Source organism: Gorilla gorilla, chromosome 14 (assembly GCF_029281585.2).
Source record: "Gorilla gorilla gorilla isolate KB3781 chromosome 14, NHGRI_mGorGor1-v2.1_pri, whole genome shotgun sequence".
Classification (NCBI taxonomy): Eukaryota; Metazoa; Chordata; class Mammalia; order Primates; family Hominidae; genus Gorilla; species Gorilla gorilla.
Window position 1 is genome coordinate 116,610,890 of NC_073238.2, and position 22,222 is coordinate 116,633,111.

Consider the following 22,222-nt stretch of genomic DNA (forward strand, 5'->3'; position numbering starts at 1 on the left):
GCATGGAAAAAGAAAAAAAATATTAATTCTACTGTAACCTTAGACAACAAAATAAAATAGGTGAAAACATTTTTTGCCCTCATTTAAGAATCACATAAAGAATATTAGTTCATCCAATATGGAGACATGTTTCAAATCATTAAATCTGGAACTCTTAAATTATTTGCTGAATATATCCTCAGTAATTCAACTTTTGAAATTCTGTTAATATTAATATCCATCTCTGGACTTCCTTAAATAAAGGTCTAAGTGTACATCCTTTTCTTATCATGTTAATGTGGGTATATGCTTCAGAGATCTTACCTAAGTCACTAAATTCCTAATGACTGTTTGGGAAAGATCATTTTACAAGGTATATTAAGTAACATTTTTAAAGAAATCATTGGATTTTCAACAGTTTCTGAAGTTTGATAATGTAATTTTCTTACAAATGCCTTTAGTCCTTTATAAAGTAACGATGTCAATTTCAGTATATAAATCCAGGCAAAGCATAAAGAAATACTTTATGTATTTCATCTCCATTCCTCCAGTTACTTCCTACTTCTGTTCATTCATTCAAAGTTAATTTTGCACAATAAAAATACTTGTTCTTATTCTAGACATGAATGTAACATGTTGTCTCACACTAAGTAAAGAATCACTCAAAATCTTAAGACCTTTAAAAACCAAGTGAAAGATGATTACTCTCATCAGAAGGGTCACTGAGGTGCAAACATACCTGCCCGAGAGAAGTAACTTTAAAAAGTTAAAATGTAAGAAAAGAATGCATCAATTTGCAATGAATCAACTTTCTATACTTTGCATTAGGAAGTTAAAAAGGGAACATCTGTTGTTTGCTATTTAGAGACAAAAATGAAAGGAGAGATTTGTGAGAGTTATATGGAGTGCCTAGAAATATTCTATAACAAAAATGCTCCAGTGATTCTCAAGTATTTTTTTTACGTAAGTACTTTCAATGGTAGAGGAAAGTAAATGGTCACGTTTCCTGGTGAGCCTGAGGCATGGAGTCTCAAAGCATCTGGTAATCAGGAATTTCTTTGGAATCTTGTGTTCTACTTGAATATCCTAACAATTATAATCTACTAAATACCTGTTTGGTTTGATATCAAGTATTTTAAATTACTTAACCATAATTAAAATTGATACTGCACGAAGATACACCTATGGGTTCTCAAACCTATGTACTGCTTGGTTCTCCAAGGGTATTCATACACATTTGCAAAGTTTGCTAGCTAGCAGAAACCTCCCTTCCCTTTATTTTTACTATTAAGGTGGGGCAATAGCAGTGCCTGAATATTTTTCTCATTTTGTGTTCATATCATCAAGTCAGTATCAAATAAATATCTTGCCTTTTTCTTGCCCCAAATCAACGCTTCCCATACCACCAAGAACAGTTTCAGATGATGGCACTCACACTAAGGTGCTGTGGCTTTTGCATTGCATTTGCCTGAACTCCAAAGCTCCCCTTTCTATGCCCCTGACTCTGTACATTTCACCTCTCATCTACGATCACTCCCTGGCTATTAGATCACTCCTCAGCAAGCCTATGGGTCATATCCACAGACTTTGTGTTCTAATATTCAGATTTTCTCATAGTGTGACTCCAACTCCACAATGGAGAAAAACATAACGAGAGGCAGCAAAAGGCTCCAAAAAGAAAACAGTAATGCTTTTAACAGTGGGGAATCTGAGTGGAAAGGAAATCCCTTCTTTCCTGTCACTTAGGGATGAAGAGTTGAAAAATATAATAGATTCTTTCCTACAGCCTCAGATAAGCTATTTTTTGGAGGGCATATGTGTACCTACATGCACGCAGGCAGACATGTATATCTGTGTGTGTGCTTTATCTACAATGATGCAATGATGCAATGCTGCATCAACAGTAATCAATAAAACCAATTAGGAGAGTTATTTCTCATCAGGCTCTGACAATGACGCACCATGAGACCATAATAGGGGATTTCACAGTTTTGGGCCTTATCTATGTTTTGGGGTAACTTTTTCTATAAAATAAGATGACTGAACTGATAATCATTGAAACTGCTTCTAGGCAAGACATAGGAAAATATACTAGAGACAAATAAGGATAAGAAAGATGGAAGTAAGTAACAAATAACTTCTATCTTTTTCTCCCAATTCACATTTCCAAACTGATTTATATCATTATTCCTGGAAATGAAATTAGAAACATGGCATGCTAGGATATATATTATTATGTGTACAGGAGAAGAAAAGGGTTCTGATCGATGGACATGTGGAAAGATTTACCTAGGTCCTGGGTTTGCCCCGCTCACCATATGCGCCTAGAGTGTGACAATTCACAAACGCTCTCACATGCATTATCTCATTCAAGTTTTACTTGTGAGTTAAGCAGAATAGATAGAATTATAAACTTAGTTGAGAAATAAGGATATTAAGATTAGAGCAGCCGAGCCACTTATTCAAAAGCACACAGGCCTAATGTGGAAGAGCTCTGCAAATAGAGGTCTATATGGGGTGTGGCCAAAGCTGGCAGCAGCATCACAGTGAACCACAGGCTTCAGAGAAGAATACTCAGATTTCTTGTCAGGGCTACTCCAGTCTTTGCAGGGTGCTTATGAGTAAGAATACACCTGTTGCCCAGAGTTACAGCAGCCTGGAGTAAGAGATATGCTGTTTCCAACCTCTCTTGTGAACTTTAAGAGCTAAGTCATAATTAGATCCCACACAAATCTTTATTAGAGACTTTTTCAGGTAAGCTCATAGGTTTATAACATTCTGGAAGGTGGTTTGATAATCTACAACTTTGTTGCTGCCAGGAAATAAACTTGGAAAGTGAAAGAATAACCCAATTTTTACAACAAAAATACTAGTAGTATTAGTAGCATAGGTTGAGCATTCCTAATTTAAAAATCTGAAATAAAAAATGCTCCAAAATCTGAAACTTCTTGAACACTGACATGATGTTCAATGGTTATGCTCAAAGGAAATGTTCATTGAAGCATTAGGATTTTTATTTTTAATTTATTTTATTTTTTATTTTTTGGAGACAGAGTCTTACTCTGTTGCCCAGGCTGGAGTGCAGTGGTGCAGTCTCGGCTTACTGCAAACCCTGCCTCCCGGGTTCAAGTGATCCTCCCATCTCAGCCTCCTTAGTAGCTGGGACCACAGGTGTGTGCCACCACGTCCAGCTAATGTTTGTATTTTTAGTAGAGACAAGTTTTCATCATGTTGGCCAGGCTGGTATTGAACTCCTGACCTCAAGTGATCCATCTGCCTCAGCCTCCCAAAATATTGGGATTACAGGCATGAGCCATGGCACCTTGAGTTTTCTATTTTTAGATGAGGGATCTTCAAACAGTAAGAATAGTGCAAATATTCCAAAATATTTTAAAAATCTGAAATCTGAAACACTTTTGGTCCTAAGCATTTCACATAAGAGATACTCAACCTGTAAAAAGGCATGAAACATACAACACACACACACACATATCCCCAGAAATGAGTATTGACAGAAATACCCATCTCTGTCACAGAATTTATTAAAACTTAGAGTGGAATATGGATTTAGTCAGTGGGTAATGTTCTGAAAGATCAAATCAAATAAAAAGCTAGTCAATATTTTTCTTCCAAAAAATTCAAAGAATTTACATACAAATTTGGTGCTGAAGACTTGGTCATGAGCTTTATATAACAAAAACATCCTCTCTATTTTTGTCAAGATATTTGATAGTCTTTCTATATTTAAGAAGTAGGGACCCAAAATGGAAATAATATTTCCTAATAGCCAGTTTCTCTAAGAATTATGACTTAAAATTTTCACTTCTAGTTATAACCAACTATTAAGCATAAGACCAACACTCCTACCACATGTGAAAGCTAGATATTTTTAAAAAGAAGAAGAGAAAAGAAAGAAAATTGGTTGATGGCACTGGAGAGCTTCCAAGGCAACCAGGACTTAAGGGGCCAACATTTTGGAAGAAAGGAAAACATATGGAGATGAGCACTGTGTTGTACATTACTCTTTCTCTCAAGAATTTGCTGCTTCAAAAGTGGAGGAAGGCAAAAAGCTGAAAATCAGAGCAAAGCTTTTGGCAATCCACAATGCTAAGGAGACAAAAATTGGAGTTCAAGGCTTGCCAATAAAGAGTAGCCTTGGTAAACATCCAGGTTTTCAGTTGGAGCCCCTATAAACTATATGTTAGCCAAAAATCAAACTAGAAATAGACAAGCTAGCACACACATACATGTGAAAGCCAATTTCAAATATATTTCATACTACAGTAAACTGGAATCTTCTGCCCCAACTGTAATAAAAAGAAAAAAAATTCCTCTTCACAGAAGATAAAATCATAGCTTCTATAGTTTTCTTTCTAAAATGTCCAACACTCAATTAAAAACTACTGAAATTGCCAAAGATACCAAAGGGAACAATTAAAAAAATAAATACATATAGGAGTTAACAGACACAGATTTTAAAATAACTATAATTAATATGTTTAAGAAAATCAAGTAAATGATGGAGATATAACCAAAGAACTGAATTAATCAAATGGAAGTTTTAAAACTGGAAAAAATATAATACTGGAAAGGTAAATTCAATGGATGAGTTCAATAGCAAGAGAAGAATAAATAATTTTAAAATGTTTTAATTGAAAATAGCCACCCTAAAGCAAAGAACATAAAAAATGTATAAAATCTAAAAAAGGGAGTAAAAACATGTGGGACATTATGATAAAGACCAGAGAATGCTGGTGTTATTATACTATAGCAAATAAAAAGTAAACATGAAAGTGAAAAGCAATATATTCTGATATAAGGATATATCTACCAGTAAGATATAATAATGTTATATTAGCCTATAAAGAATGAAGGCAAAAACTGACAGGTCTGGAGGAAATATAGAAAAATTCACAATCACAATGGGAGATTTTTAGTGCAGTTTGCTTCTGTAACTGATAAAAATGGAGAAAAGAAAGTATAAATGTAATCCAAGTCTAGAATGACAAAAGTGAGAGAAGTAATGTAATACTAAAGGAATATTTGGAGATATTAAAAAAAATCATGAAGGTGACATGTAAACCTTACATCCCAGATTTAGAATACGCTGCAAATCTCATGCAAGATAAATGAAAATAAACCACCACGTTGATAAGATTATTGACATGAAAGATAAAGAGAATCTTAAAAGTAGCCAGGGGATAAAAGAGCACATACATGTATTAACTTCAAATGAGTAACAATAAGATTATAGCGGAATTTCCAAGAAGATAGAAGACAAAGGAATGACACTTCCAGTCTAGAATTCTAAGCCCAGTAAAAATATTATTCCACCAAAAGAAAGGCAAAATAAAGAAACTTTCACGCAAAATTGACAGAATTCATAACAAATAGACTAAAATGAATGAATGAATATTTAGACAGAAGTTAAAAAAAAAAACCTCCCAAGTGTTAACACAAAAATGTAGGAAGGGATAAAGAGCAATGGAAAGGGTAAATAACTAAATAAATATTGAATATACTATTAAGAAATAAAAATAATTTCTGATGAGATTTATGTATACGTAAAAACAAAAGCAGGATAGGTGATAAGGGACAAAAAAATAGTGACATTAAGTGAAAAAGAATACTAAGATCCCAATATTTTCATGAAAGGTAGTAAGTATTCAAATTTATATTAGAATCTATTGTCAATATTAAATGTGGTAATATCTAGGGTAATTACTAAAGTATATTGTAATATATTTATAAGCCACAAGTCATAATGGTAAAAAAAAGGAATAGTGAAAAAAATTCTTGATAAAAAGAATACAAGAAAACAAAGTAAAATGGACACAGAAGAGACTGGACAAATAGAAAACAAATATTAGATTTAAACTCATTTATATCAGTAATTTATTTAAATGTAAATAGGCCGAATAATTCACTTAAAATCAGAGATTATGAGAGTTCAAAATAAAAACTAAACCAAAACAAAATAAACCTGTGCTTACAAGATGTTCATCTTAAATATAAAAACACAGAAAAGTTAAAAGCATTAAAAACAATCACCATGCAAATACTAAACCAAAGAAAGCTCGTGTTATTATACTATAGCAAATAAAAAGTAAACATGAAAATGAAAAGCAATATATTTTGATATAAGGATATATCTACCAGTAAGATATAATAATGTTATATTAGCTTATAAAGAATGAAGGCAAAAACTGACAGGTCTGGAGGAAATATAGAAAAATTCACAATCATAATGGGAGATTTTTAATGCAGTTTGCTTCAGTAACTGATAAAAATGGAGAAAGGAAAGTAAATTAAAAAATAAAAATTTGAACTACAAAATCAGTAAACTTAATGTAATTGTCATATAGAGAATATTGCACCTGGCTACAAAATAAAACAAACATTTTGTTTTCAATTTGTTATTTTATTTGTTCTCTGATTATGGTAGATTTAGTCTAGAAATTTAGTAATCTTTTGTTATAAAAAGATAACCAGACAATTGCTAAGTATTTTGAAATTAAACAAGCACTTCTAAATAATCCTAAGTGAAAGAAATCACAGAATAAGAAAATATTTTACTAAGTGAAAATTAAAATATAACAGAGAGCTACTTTTTAGTGTAGCTAAAGCCATGATTACAGGTAAATTTACCATTTTCCATGAATGCTTAAATTCTTCAATGGCTTAAAATCAACAAGCTTACAATTTATACTTGCACAAAGTTAAAAGAACAGCAAATTTAACCTAAAGGAATTAAAAACAAATAATAAAATTAAGAAGAAATTTTAATACAAAAAAATTACAATAGGAAAAATCAGCTAAGCCAAAAGTCACTTCTTTGAAAAAGACTAAATAAAATTTAATACACCCAAACAAAACTGCATGAGATAAAAGAGAAAAGGTACAAGTCGTCAATCTCAAAAAAAGGAGGACATCACTACAGATTTTATGAACTACTAGCAGAGATAACATGAATGAACCTGCAAATACAATAGTAGGTAAAAGAAGCCAGACACAGTAAAGTACATGCTGCATAACATCATTGATATATAGTTTTTTCAAGTAGGCAAGACTAATATATTGTGTTAGAAGTCAAGAGAGTGGCTGCTTTTAGGTTTCGTTGATTGGAAAAGCACATGAGGAGTGTTTCTTGGGGGCCGGGTAGTGCTCTATTCTTGATCTGCATGGTCTTCACGCAAGTGATTTATTCACTCTGTAAAAATTCATTAAGTTGTGTGTGATTTGTGGACTTCTTTTAATGTGCATGTTATATCTCAATAATATTTATTTTGAAAGTGAAAGAGCATTTTGAATGTAAAAACTGCTATAACATTTATGAAATAGAATTAAATGACCTCCATATCATCTTCAGTATATAGGTTATTTAATAAATCTGCCCAAGTGCTCTACTCTAGGAATTTTGTGTATCTTCAACTTTAGTCTTGCTTGGGAAATACTGAAAGGATTTTCTAATCAAAATAAAAGAAATGCCTTTTAGAGGAGAAATAAAAGCTAGGAATGGACAGAAAGAGGATTATAATTTTTCCCACAGGTTGGGAAGAACATTTATTCTGTTAGTTTGTCTCCTGGATTTTATGGTGTTTCAAATTTTATGAAACAAGAAAATATAAAGAAAGTCTTTCTGAAAAAAAAATGTGGTGGAATTCCTATTATTGAAATAGCAACATTTGCGAGAAAGGGATGGGAGAAGATGAACTAAAGCCATAATTCTTGATGTCTCCCTCCCACTTCCCAAGTAGTGACTTCCAAATCTGATTTCTTGCAACTAGCCCTCTGTCCATTTTTCTTATTTGTTATCAAAGACACCCCAAGTGAAGAGGGAGTCATATCAAAATGGGGAATTCAGATGGGATGTGGTGGCTCATTCCTGCAATCCCAGTACTTTGGGAGGCCAGGGCGGGTGGGTCACCTGAGGTCAGGAGTTCAAGACCAGCCTGGACAACATGGTGAAACTCTGTCTGTACTAAAAATACAAAAATTAGCTAGAGGTTATGGTGTGCACCTGTAACCCCAGCTGCACAGGAGGCTGAGGTGGGAGAATTACTTGAACCCCAGAAGTGGAGGTTGCAGTGAGCCGAGATCGCACCACTGCACTCCAGCCTGGGGGACAGAGCAAGACTGTCTCAAAAAACAAACAAATAAACAACCCAAAAAACCCAACTAATCAAACAAACAGATACGCGAGGAGTTTGTGCAGAAGAAATAGAAAAGTACTACTACTACCATAGATTATATGACCCAGGAAAAATTACTTAACATCTGTCAGTTTCCATTCTTTCGTTTGAAAAATAAAGAGAATATTGTCTACTTTAAAGGGTTTTTTAAGCTTTACTGAGACATAATTAACATACAAAAATGCAATTCATTTTGATGAGTTTGGACATATTCATATACTTGTGATACCATCACCACATCAAAGTTTTTGTGAAGTTCAATGCAGATAATGATGAAGTTTGATGAGCTAAGATATTGGTTGCTTTATTTTTACTTGAAACCATAGAAATATCTCAGTTTTATCAATTTAGCAACATTCTTAGATTATTCAAAACAAAAAGTGCTTAAAGAGGACCATATAGTTAGAGCCACTCTGAGATGAGAATATATACAAGAGTAGGCAAGGTCCCCCATCCCAAGAATTCTGTCACCTACCTTTTAGAGGTTTATCGCTCCCTTTTTTATTATATTATTATTTTCTGTCCTTATGCTCTTTCTTTTTTTAAGCTTCTTGGCTTTTCTTGTGTCTATCTAAGGTTCTTTACAGTGTCCAGAGGTATTTAAATGAAAGAGGCTCATACGTTTCTTAACAACAAACCCAAGAGACAAATACCCAATATTTGTGTGTGTTATATAGTTTCTTAATTGGAACTTTAAATACCATGCCAATATATGCAGTTTGCAGCCCACCCCATTTTTCCTCATGAAACAAGATGCTTGCCGCCAATACTGATGCAGCCAATATTGATACCAAGCCACTATTAACTCATATGTTTAATCAAACTATCTGTGTGTAATACACTCTAAATGAAATCACCTTCAATGCAAGCTCCAGTAAGTGCAGAATAACTAACTTCCTGAGGCCATAAAGCAATTCTCTTGACTTATAATTATTTTCTTCACTTGCAAAATTACTATTTACTGACAGTTTTATCAAGGGATGTTTTTCCTGCTCAAAATCCTGTCATGGTTTTGAGAATCTGAAATTTCACTGGCTGATTGCTAATCAGAAACACATTAGTCTAGCCTTCTTTCAAAGGAGGCACTTTTAATAAAAATCTAATAGCTTTAGTTCTATGTTTGAATAATGCAACTTATTAAAATTGAGAACCTCACTTATTTAGTGCTTCTCTCTCTCTTCCAAAGAAAGCTAGCTGATACTGTTATCTCAAACTGGTTAGTATCCAGTGGTCTCAGTTTTCTAGTTCATCCAATGTTGCCATCTAGATCAGCTTGCCCGTTTTCTGGGGTTTTTTGTTTGTTTGTATATTGCTCTTTTCAAATGAATTCTGTGGCTATTTAGAAGCATGCATGCTGTTGTTGAGGAATATATTCAATATTATCTACCAGAACTTCAGACTGAAGATCTGAAATTCCCGTGAGGCAATTTGACATTCATTTACGTTACAGATCAGAGTTGTGGAGACTCTAATTGTGGTGTGTGTGTGTGTGTGTGTGTGTGTGTGTGTGTGGTCATTCATGTTAGTTAGACCTCTTTTCCTAGGCTTGTCATTATTTCCATATTTCCTCATTGAAGCTTTATTCTCTTTAAATGGGTTTTAACTTTGCACCTAGTGTGACTGCTCTTATGTACACAAGCTGTAATTTTTAAAAATAATTCTGTGCAGATTCGAACCCGAGAAGAAAATAATGAGACTTGTTAAGATAAAACAAATAAAAGTGTCTGGAAGAATCGAGTTCTATAAATACTGGGAGGCATTAAACAGACTTTTAGTGGAGACTTGGGTAGGCTTTTTTTTTCCTGTCTCTATATTCAAATCTGTGAATACAGGAGAATTGTAGCATTTATATGCCTAAATATAGAGCAGGGTGACTATAGGGAAGGAGGGAGGGCTGTGTGCCACAAATATACAGAATCTATAGGATATACAAAGATGATTAACCAACTATTTTCAGGCTGCATTTAATGAGCAGCTAACAGGAAGCATGGAGTCTAAGCCAACCCTAAAGAAAGGGGGTAAGGCAGAGACAGGGAGACAGGCACTGAACATAGACTGTCAGCATCTAGAGGACAGTCCTGTTCTCCAGAGGGCCTTTTGTGTTTGTTTGCTTGTTTGTATGAGTGTACGGAGTACAGGTGCAATTTTGTTACAGGCATAGATTGCATAGTGTTGAAGTCATGGATACCTTAAGTATCCATCCTACAAATTAAAACCGCAATGTAGATGGCCTTCTAATGTAACATGTAATTCCTCTGGCAAAGGAATACACTACTGCCTCAATGTTCTAAGATCTAATTCATGAGGGACTCTACACAGCGTGCAAAAGAAGAATTGAAAGCTGAGAGGCATCTATCAAATTGTCTTGTTCAATGGGCTCATTGCATAGAGGTCTCTGCGTGTTAACAGACCTGCCCAAGTTTTCCAGCCAGTTTGTGGGAGCACAAGGCCCAGTGTGTCTGCCTCCAGGGCTTTACCAGCACCCACCACACCATGAAGAGTGGCAGTTTTTTGTGGACCTTTGGGCTCTAGTAAGGATAGTGGTAAATAATACTGATGGAAATGTCTGAGACAAAATGCAGGTGAAATTTGGGGTATTTTCTTATATTCAGGTTTTAAGAAAAAAAAAATCAACAGGCCTATCTCTGGAGATGCCAATGAGAATGTTGCAGAAAATTTAAAAAACAGAAGGAATAGCAGTGTGAGGCTAGTCAATTATGATGACACCAGTTACTGCTAAAAAATGGATATTGCAAAGTGCTGTTTCCTTTTTTAAAAAGTGAACAAATAGAAAGACTTAGCTTGTAAACAAATGTTCCTGGGGAGATTCTGCTGAAGAATTCATTATAACTACTACCATAGGGCAAAAGCAAAACTCACAAAGACACAAACATTGTACCTTTACCTTTAGGTTAGCCTGATTTGTTAGTATAGAAAGTTGCAAAAAGTACTTAACAGTGTAATATGCATCTCAGTTTCACTTGACTATACAACCATGCAGAAAGTAAAAATAACATTTATGGGAGTGTTTGGACACTAGGGGCATTTCTAATGATAAAAAATGTGTCAGTTCAGCAGCAGTAGCATGGGAACAGGAAACCTTTGCTCATGAGTGCCATATTCTTGAAGCTTCAGCAACTTTTGCAACTTTTATAATTTTCCAAAATGCAAAGGCATTGGGATGCAGAAAACAAAAGTTGGACAAACATGAAATACTTGAAATCTTGTAGGAAAACTTCAATCTTGCTTCACCCTCTTTAGTGGCTTACTCCAAAAGGAAAGTCTAAGAGATGATGGAACAGACGTGTCTGAACTCTGCTGTCCCGTATAACTTTTAAAACTATTGTCCCATGCATTGAACAGAAAGGAGTGGAGGCAGATCTGGAGAAGGCTCTTTTCTGCAGGGTGGCCATCATTTGTAACATTACTGTCCCAGCAGTTTCTGCATCATGTTCTCTCAGAGGATTATAAATTATTCTACTATAAAGACACATGCACATGTATGTTTATTGCAGCACTATTCACAACAGCAAAGATGTGGAACCTACCCAAATGTCCATCAATGATAGATCGGATAAAGAAAATGTGGCACATATACACCATGGAATACTATGCAGCCATAAAAAAGGATAAGTTCATGTCCTTTGCAGGGACATGGATGAAGCTGGAAACCATCATTCTTAGCAAACTAACACAAGAACAGAAAACCAAACATCACGTGTTCTCACTCATAAGTGGGAGTTGGACAATGAGAACACATGGACATGGGGAGGGGGACATCACACGCTGGGGCCTGTTGGGAGGTGGACATCACACGCTGGGGCCTGTTGGGAGGTGGAGAGCTAGGGGAGGGATAGCATTAGGAGAAATACCTAATGTAGATGACGGGTTGATGGGTGCAGCAAACCACCATGGCACATGTATACCTATGTAACAAAACTGCACATTCTGCACATGTACCCCAGAACTTAAAGTATAATAATAATAAAAAATTATAGGAATGAACAGAGGGAATCTTGTGGCTGACATTCTAGCCTGTTCTATGGGGACATTCTAGCCTGTTCTATGGGTACATCCAGGAAGACACTAGAGTATAATGCTGACTTTTATTATGATTAAGGATTCATTGAGTTAATTCTAAAACTGTACCCCATATTTGTCAGACTTGTGTTCAAATACTACCCCTGACCACTATGACTCCCTGGAAAAATTCCTTCACTTCCTCTCATCCATGAAATGAAAATAATACCAACAACACCCTGTTGTTGGGAGAAGTATGAGATGTGGTATGCAACACTTCTCATCTGAGCAGATGCAGTGAAGATGTCTGGTTACTTTCCCTACACTTTCCTTTAATTCGTCAGGTATGAAACCAAGACGACTGCTTCTACCTAGCATAGGTTTGTACAATATCCTTATCCCTGTATTCAGATCATATCCCACACCAGAGAGAAGCAAGACAGCAAATGCATTCAGTCTTATCTACCCCAAGTTTGGCCTCAGCATGAAATTCTCTTCATGAAAACAGCAGTCATCTCATTTGCTGGAATAAGGATGAGGTAATTATTGAACAATCTAAGCCACAGAAATGATTAAGGTGCTGGTGGCATTTACTTATGCAGAAAGATTAATAGGGTTAAACAATTGTAAGTTGGCCAAATGGTAAGAGGAATAAAAAAGCCATGAACAAATATTTAAAGGGCATGTTGTATCCAAGGATAAGCAGGAATTATTTACAGAAATTCAAAGAGATAAAATGAGGCATGTGGTGTAATAAAAAGACATTAAGCAATGAGAATTGCGCTATTTTAAAGGCTTTTTCAAAAGAAAGGGAATTGTTGGATTCTGAAGAAAACAAACAAGTAAATACCCATCCATCATTCAAGAGTTTCCTGAGAAAAGACACTGCATTCATGTCTTGCTGTTGAGCCAAGTAGTTACATGTTACCCCGGAAAATCTCAATGGAAGAGATAATATTATTCTGTCTATAAATTTGTTCATCTACTCTAATTGCCAGCTCTTTGCCATTTGCTTATACCTTAAAAGCTATTTGTCATTTTGACAAAAAATTAACATAGAAAAACTAAAAACACAAATGTAGAAACATTACCTTAATCATGTCTGTGTAATAGGTAGATAAAGAAGAGGTAGAACATATTATCAGTACTTGAAACCCTTAGGTGTAAAAATAAGGAACAAATCTATCCATGAAAACATTCCACATAGAGAAAATGAACCATGATAAACAGCCCTTCCAAAGTTTATGACTATTTCTTTCTATATAGTGCTTAAACTTGAGTGATATTTATCATTAAGCAAACTAATATTTTAGTTTGCCAATGATTATTTGCTATGATAGTAATTAAGGAGTCTGAAAAGCAGCCGTTGGTTAATCACAAATCTATTATATTTAAATACAAAGACTAATTCTCAGAAAGACCATTCATCTTCTTCTGCTTTATAGAGACAAGCCACTCTGTCCAAACACAAATACATGTGATGGAAGGAATATTCTTCCCAAGTAAGGAAACACCAAGCATTGCCTTCTAATGGTACCCGAATACCAACTGAGTACTATTAGTGTTTGGCTGAATATCAAATCACATGGAATAGTTAACATATTAATACTCTCAATTAGAAACCCAAATACATTGTCACTATAAAAAGATGATCGCATAAAGGGTACTGGCTGGGTAACTGGTAGGTTAAAAGTATTTCGATGCTAACTTTACCACTTTGTAGTAAAAAATACAAATTTATTATGAAAATTTGAATGCCAAATACTATATGGGTAGGATAAGGACTGAAAACAGAATCTTGAGTTTGATCACTTGCAGGTCATGGGTGACCTTGACAAGACCAGTTTGTTACTGGGGACAAACACCTGTTTAGAAAGGGTCCAAGAGAGAATGGGAGAAGGATAGTTGCAATTTCTCTTTCAAAGAGTTTTGCCAGTAACAGACAATTAATTCAACAGCTAGAGAGAAATGCATAATCAAGAGGGGATTCCTTTTTAACATGGGGTAATTATTTAAGATGTTCTAAATATTAGAGCATATTTAAATACTGTTAAGGATAATACAGGAGGATGTGGGATAACACAGTAGGATGATGCAGAAGAGAAGAAAATTATTGGATTGATTTCCCTGAGTAGGAGAGATGGTCTAATGCTAAGTTTGATGAGGTCTTGAACTTAGATTACAGCACTAGGAGTTTATCCCCAAGTTCAGTAAAAAAATAAAAAGAGGAGTAAATGGATAGATCTGCAGATAGACTTATAAAAGCAGTTGTGGAGTATGTGAACATTTATTTCTTATTATTTCTACTTTCTCAGACAAAGAGAAGTAAGGATATAGCTGAGAGTAGAAATGGGAGAGGAGACATAAGAGGTTTGAAGGGAAGTAAGGTAAGAAATATGATCCAGTTAAGTGAAAATGGATTTTAAAAAAGAAATGTTAACAAGGGGCCCCCTGAGGTTATTGACTGTGAACTTAAAGTAGGACCAATGTGTCTGCGTATTTTTCTTCAGCCAAATTCAGCCTTGTAAGTGCAGGCAAATAGTAGGCAGGCAGATGGGCTAACCAGTTAGCAGATCTTCTCCTAATCCCAGCCCCACTCTTCAAAGCTATGCAAGCTTTTTATTTTTGTTTCCGATTCCTCATTTGTAAAATGAATGAATGGATAATATTAGTGTATTATCGATTACTGGATAATTTAGTGTATTAATGAATGGATAATGTAGTGTACCTACCACATGGGTTTGTTGTGAAGATTAAATAGTACTCAATAGACACAGTGTCATGCAGGTAGTTGTTAAACACATTAATAATTATCCAATTATTGAACCTCTTCAAAGAGAACTACAAACCACTGCTCAAGGAAATAAAAGAGGATACAAACAAATGGAAGAACATTCCATGCTCATGGGTAGGAAGAATCAATATCGTGAAAATGGCCATACTGCCCAAGGTAATTTATAGATTCAATGCCATCCCCATGAAGCTACCAATGACTTTCTTCACAGAATTGGAAAAAACTATTTTAAAGTTCGTGTGGAACCAAAAAAGAGCCCGCATTGCTAAGTCAATCCGAAAACAAAAGAACAAAGCTGGAGGCATCACGCTACCTGACTTCAAACTACACTACAAGGCTACAGTAACCAAAACAGCATGGTACTGGTACCAAAACAGAGATATAGATCAATGGAACAGAACAGAGCCCTCAGAAATAATGCTGCATATCTACAACTATCTGATCTTTGACAAACCTGACAAAAACAAGAAATGGGGAAAGGATTCCCTGTTTAATAAAGGGTGCTGGGAAAACTGGCTAGCCATAAGTAGAAAGCTGAAACTGGATCCCTTCCTTACACCTTATACAAAAATTAATTCAAGATGGATTAAAGACTTAAACTTTAGACCTAAAACCATAAAAACCCTAGAAGAAAACCTAGGCAATACCATTCAGGACATAGGCATGTGCAAGGACTTCATGTCTAAAACACCAAAAGCAATGGCAACAAAAGCCAAAATTGACAAATGGGATCTAATTAAACTAAAGAGCTTCTGCACAGCAAAAGAAACCACCATCAGAGTGAACAGGCAACCTACAGAATGGGAGAAAATTTTTGCAATCTACTCATGTGACAAAGGGCTAATATCCAGAATCTACAATGAACTCAGACAAATTTACAAGAAAAAAACAAACAACCCCATCACAAAGTGGGTGAAGGACATGAATAGACACTTCTCAAAAGAAGACATTTATGCAGTCAAAAGACACGTGAAAAAATGCTCATCATCACTGGCCATCAGAGAAATGCAAATCAAAACCACAATGAGATACCATCTCACACCAGTTAGAAAGGCGATCATTAAAAAGTCAGGAAACAACAGGTGATAGAGAGGATGTGGAGAAATAGGAACACTTTTACACTGTTGGTGGGACTGTAAACTAGTTCAACCATTGTGGAAGTCAGTATGGCGATTCCTCAGGGATCCAGAACTAGAAATACCATTTGACCCAGCCATCCCATTACTGGGTATATACCCAAAGGACTATAAATCATGCTGCTGTAAAGACACACGCACACATATGTTTCTTGCGGCACTATTCACAATAGCAAAGACTTGGAACCAACCCAAATGTCCAACAATGATAGACTGGATTAAGAAAATGTGGCACATATACACCATGGAATACTATGCAGCCATAAAAAATGATGAGTTCATGTCCTTTGCAGGGACACGGATGAAGCTGGAAACCATCATTCTCAGCAAACTATCACCAGGACAAAAAAATGAAACACCGCACATTCTCACTCATAGGTGGGAATTGAACAATGAGAACACATGGACACAGGGAGGGGAACATCACACACCAGGGCCTGTTGTGGGGTGGGGGTAGTGGGGAGGGATAGCATTAGGAGATATACCTAATGTTAAATGATGAGTTACTGGGTGCAGCACACCAACATGGCACATGTATACATATGTAACAAACTTGCGCGTTGTGCACATGTACCCTAAAACTTAAAGTATAAAAAGAAATAAAATAAAAAGTAAATCAGACCAAAATAATAGTAATAGTAATTATCCAATTATAGACATTGCTATGTGTTCATTTATCTCAATTGTATTCTATGCTTCTGCTGCATATATGTCCTAACAAATGTGGTATGTTTCATTCACTCAACAAATACTTCTGAAGTGTTAGCTGTATGCCAGGCACTGGTGAGACAATGACTTTGAAGTGGCCCTTCCCTATGGTGATGCCGTATGGGTTCCTATCAATCCCAATATCAAAAACCATAAAATCATAGGGAGAAACATACATTCCACAAAATAAATTACAAAATTTAATTTTATGAAAGGAGACATTTTTCTGAATGACAAAGTAGTACCTATCATAAAATGGTGTAGACACTGTGTCTGGATTTCTACGCATGCCTACTGGTATACTGTCACCCCAGTAAACAGCAAATGGTGACATTTTCATGTGATCTGAGTTTCTTAAATTGAATGCTGGACCATTATAGACCAAAACTATGAAATTAGTTGTTTTCTAATGCAAACACTGTAACTGGCTTTAAATTGCATTGACGTCTCTGAAATGGTCTCTTAGAGATTTGGATTCGTGTGTGTGTGTGTGTGTGTGTTTTAGTTGTTGGGTGCTAAAACAATATTTGAAATATTATATAACATTTGTATTATCTAAATATCATAGTCCTCTTTGGCTAAAGTTTCTCACCATTTGGGGAGACATTAATATAAATTATATCTAAGAAAAACATAGAATTCCATAACTAAGTGGATAAATCATATTTAGAAACCTTTCCTTTTAAATTTCTACCATTTAAAAAAATTTAAATAAATAAAATTTAGAAGACGTAACTTTACACCAAAGAGAAGGGAGGTTCTTGTTGGGTTTGAAAATACTTGTTCTCACAGTAACATCATAGAGAATGGAATTACTAACAAAAATCACAAGTTTGGGGCTAAATGTAAAAGTATTCAAATTCAAAATGTGAAGTGAAGCCTGTAATTGATTATGGTAACTTTGGGACAGGTTTTGTGTATCTGAAATCTTGTTAGGAAAGGTCACAGGATTCTTCACCAGACAGTTGGCCATAGATTATTAATATATGTAAACTCAACTCAATCTATGGATATAACTAAACCCAAAGCAAACCATCTTCTTTATGTTTAATTACATTATACCTAATCTGTTACACTATTTTACACTTTACTTATTGAACTACTGAGGTATTAAACATTTTCAGAAACCTATAGCAAATATGGACTGTGAAATCATAACAATTAAGCCACAGGAGGAAAATGCATAAACAATGAACGCCTTTTTTGTCTCTAACATTATTTCATTGACCAATCTGGTAATATTCTCATAAGATTCCCTGCTTAGAAATTGCATTTATAGTATGTCCCTTGTTAAAAACAAAACAAAACAAAACTCAACATTTTAATTTAGAAGACCATAATTTGATCTAACCTCAATACAACTAACAAATAATAAAATTATAATTATCAAAAAGTTAGCAACAGGTATTAATACGTAGTAAGACTCCAATGGGTATGGCCTTAGAAAACCAACACCAAAGAGAAAATATCTTCCAAAAAATAAAAAGTGCTTTGAAGAAAAATGTTCCCTTGTTTTAGTTTAGCCAAAACAGCCAAAACAAACAAGCATGTGGTCTTTGTATGAGCACATGGTAATGACACTAAAACAGTAGCACACAAAAACAGTGGTTTTTTTTGATGACTATTTGCTGTGGATTATTTTCTGAGAGGGTAGACACTTGTTTCCTTACATAGCACCTTGTAAGAAGGAAGGACACTTTTCTTAGAATAACTGATGGATTCCACTATCACACTGGAGCAAAGCAGTTTATTTCTATAGGTGTACATACATTTCTGCTTTTTATATTATGCATTAACTTGAAAACACATTTTAAGTACCCGACTTTCCATTCCTTATACATACCGTAATTTATTTTACTTAAAATGTCAGTAAGAAGCCCAGGCACCCGCTGATTAAGCATACATGGCACCTAATACCACAGCTCTCATGATCACAGTCCCAAAAAAGTAAATCTCAAGAAACAACCGCATTAGCAGCCATGCCAAAGATTTAGAAAGGTTATTATTCTGTGAACAATTATGGTTCTTGTTTGATTGAAAAATTCATAATAAAAACATAACACTTTTGGGGATACAATGTTCACTATACACCATTGTAGTCAGCAGCTACTTTAGTTTTCATTTTTGTTAAGATTCCAAATAATAAAACTATTTGCAAACTGTTGATTTCCTTGTAAATTCCCCTTTCTTTGGCTAAATCAATATATGTAAATATCTTTGTTCATATATTAGTTAAGCTTTAAAATGAGGTTGTTTATATTCTTGCATTCTTATAAATAACCCACAAATATGTAATCCCTCTAATTCTCTTAAAAAAAGATATAATTATATTTATTTAGGGAAAGTAAAAAAGGTATAAAATTTGAAAAGTATTTTTATGTCTAAAATTATCTAGTTAGATCACTCTGGTTCAAGGATACTTTCTTTTTTAGTTTGGGCCTATTGACCTTCCTTATTTCACTCCAATCCAAGGGCAATGAGGAGAACCCAGTGTATGGCAAACACTCTATCAAGATTTGAGAGCCTATGAAGATGCAGAAAACACAGACTTTGCTTCTTCCCTACAATCAGCTGAATATGTATACTTAATTAATTATTATCAGGTATATATAAACAACAACAGTGACAGATGAAATACCACAGGAGAATTATTTTTAATTGTATCCAATGAATGAAGGCTTCTCAGAGGAGATGGCATTTTCTCTCAGCTTTTCAAAATGAGAATAATGTCATAATTTCAACAGGTGAATGTAGAAGTGAGGAGAAGATGCTAGACACACAGTAAAGCACAAACAAAAGGATAAGGATTTGAAAGCATATGACTAATTTGCGGGGTGTGTGGCATTGTATTGTGTTTGAAATCTGTGGAGGTCGGTGGAGGGTAGATGGAGCTGAATCTGGAAAGGTGGGTTGCAGTCATGCTGCCTACCACACCATTAATAGCCATCTTGCAAATTTCTGTCCTTCATAAGAGCAAGTCAACTGGTATAAACATCACTCTTCTATAGGGGTAGGGGTGATGGAGATAGGAAAGAGTGTGGGTGTAGGGCTCCAACTCAATAATCTTTACATTAAATAAATTACTACTTAATAAAGGATTTTTTTAAAACCCTACATTTAAAAAATGTGTATTACCCTTCCCCAAAACACAAAATGTGGAGCTATTCTTTATCCTGTTTTCAAGCATATCACACTATATTCTACTTGACAATGTGCTTAAAATTTCTATGCCTCTTTTTTTCTCCCAATGGGACAAGATTTTTTCCACCTCAAGGTCTCTGCACACACATTGCTTTTTCTACCTGGTCTTAAAATCTCTGCATCCTTCTTACCTGTCATCTCTCAACCTGTGGATCCCAGTGTTGCCCACCCTGACTACTTTATCTAATTAGATCCCTCTCCCCACCCCTCTCTCCTACATAATTCTTTATCCCAGCTCTCTTCATGCTTTATAGGACTTTGAATTTTACTATTTCTCATTAATTTGTTCCTTTCCATAGGCAATGACTCTCTACCCCATGTTTGTGAGCTCCATGACGGCAGGAACTTCAACTCTTCTATTCACTGCTGTATATATATATAATACCTGCTACAGAGCCTAACAGATTGTAAAGATTCAATAATTGTTATATTAATTATTTTCAGCTATAAAGACATATAAAACCATCAAACTTAAAGGTTGTATCTTTAATAAATATGATTTTTTAAAATTTTCTGAGGGCAATTCCCTATGTAAAGAGTGTGTAATAAGAAGGTAAATATGCTTGAAAATATGTCTTACAATAATACTTAATTAAATGATTATATTGTTATATATAATAATATAAAAGCATACTATTATATGTCGATATATAATTTACATAACATAAAGTCTTAATATTTGTTTTGCTTAAAATTAGTGATACTAAGAAATTAATCCTTTTCTGATACTCAAGAGATATATCTGTATTTTTCTCCTCTGAAGAATATATATACTTTTATATAAGAAATATAAGAAGAATAAAAAATTCTCATACAATTTCCTTATAACGTATCTTCTCTTCTATTTTCCTGTCCAAAGTAAGGTAGAAAAGTGACCTCAAATATATTTTTCTTACAGAACATTGAAGATTGCTTATCATTTCAAAATCAGGAATACCAACAGAGCAGTCAGGGTTGAAAATGGAGAAACGGACCATTAGAAAACTCAGATAGCTTTCTATACTGACAAAAAAGTAAACCCCCAACTTAAAATTCATTAAGTGTAAAGCAAATCCTCCTTCGCCACCCAATATGGCACAAAACATTTATTGTTCATATTTATAAAATAATCTACTGGCTATATTCTTAAGAAATACACACAAGTTTTAATCATTGTTTATATTAAAATAAGCTTATTTAGTAGATAGTATGTTAATTTACTTTATGCAGACAGCCAATTTGGAGCTGTATGTGGTGAAAACTGTATTCTAAAAGATAGTCTGTTTGCTGACATAAGAGGATAAGCACAATTTAAGTCATAATAGATTGATCCTCCGTCTATCAACAGTGATTAAGGCAGTCGAGCTGGTCACATTACACAAAGGTGGGCTGAATAAGGCTCTAGGCTAATGTGGAAAATTAAAATCAATTTTTTTCTTAATGGCTCCTACACTGGTCTGAAAATATGATTGATCCCAAATTCTCCAACAAGAAGTTCCTATTTTACTTATATAATTTTATTTCTCCAACAGAACTTCCACTCTGATTTTCTTCCTATCTTTGCCTTTGAAGCTTGATAGTAAGAGCAAGTAATCTCCAATTTCTTAAATGTGACAACAAGAAATTGTCCTTTTAAAATATTTAGCATTAGCCTTTAAAAAAAAAGCATCAAAACTTTTGGTCATCAATTTGCAAATGTAAGGACACGCACTCACTCTTTGAGAAACACATGTATAGCTTATGGTTCTATCCCCCGTCTTTGGAACAACAGGGCATTTAAAACAAATACAGCTGGGAGCCGACAATGTAATGTGCTGGGCAAACATATACTCCCATTAACGTAAATAGATTCTTCAATGTTTCCTACCAACCCCACTTGGTTATGAAAAGCCAGCAATGCCCATTTCCCCCACAGAACACACCACATGCTCGCAAAACAACCAGCCTTAGCAACTGGATGCAGAGACAGGCAGAAAGAGAGACAAAAGCGCCTGGCTCCTGAATAGGATGCCTTCTCAGACCCCGGCATTTCAAAGGCAGCGAAAGAAGGTCATCCTAGGTACTAGTTTCTCAAAGAAATACCTGTAGTAAGGTAACTATTCTAGTCACCTTTATATAGTAACGGCTTGTATCTCAGGCAATTCGCCAGTTTTTCAATTAAAACTGACACATATTACGGATTTTTACTTCTGCCCCCCGCTCCCTGCAATTCG

At 34.8% G+C, this 22,222-nt stretch overlaps 1 protein-coding gene across 5 annotated transcripts in view; it reads right to left on the reverse strand.

Annotated features, from left to right (window-relative positions):
• The window catches only part of FGF14 (fibroblast growth factor 14), a 679,448-nt gene that overhangs the window by 171,623 nt on the left and 485,603 nt on the right, over positions 1-22,222 (reverse strand). The gene's annotated exons all lie outside the window — the stretch shown is intronic.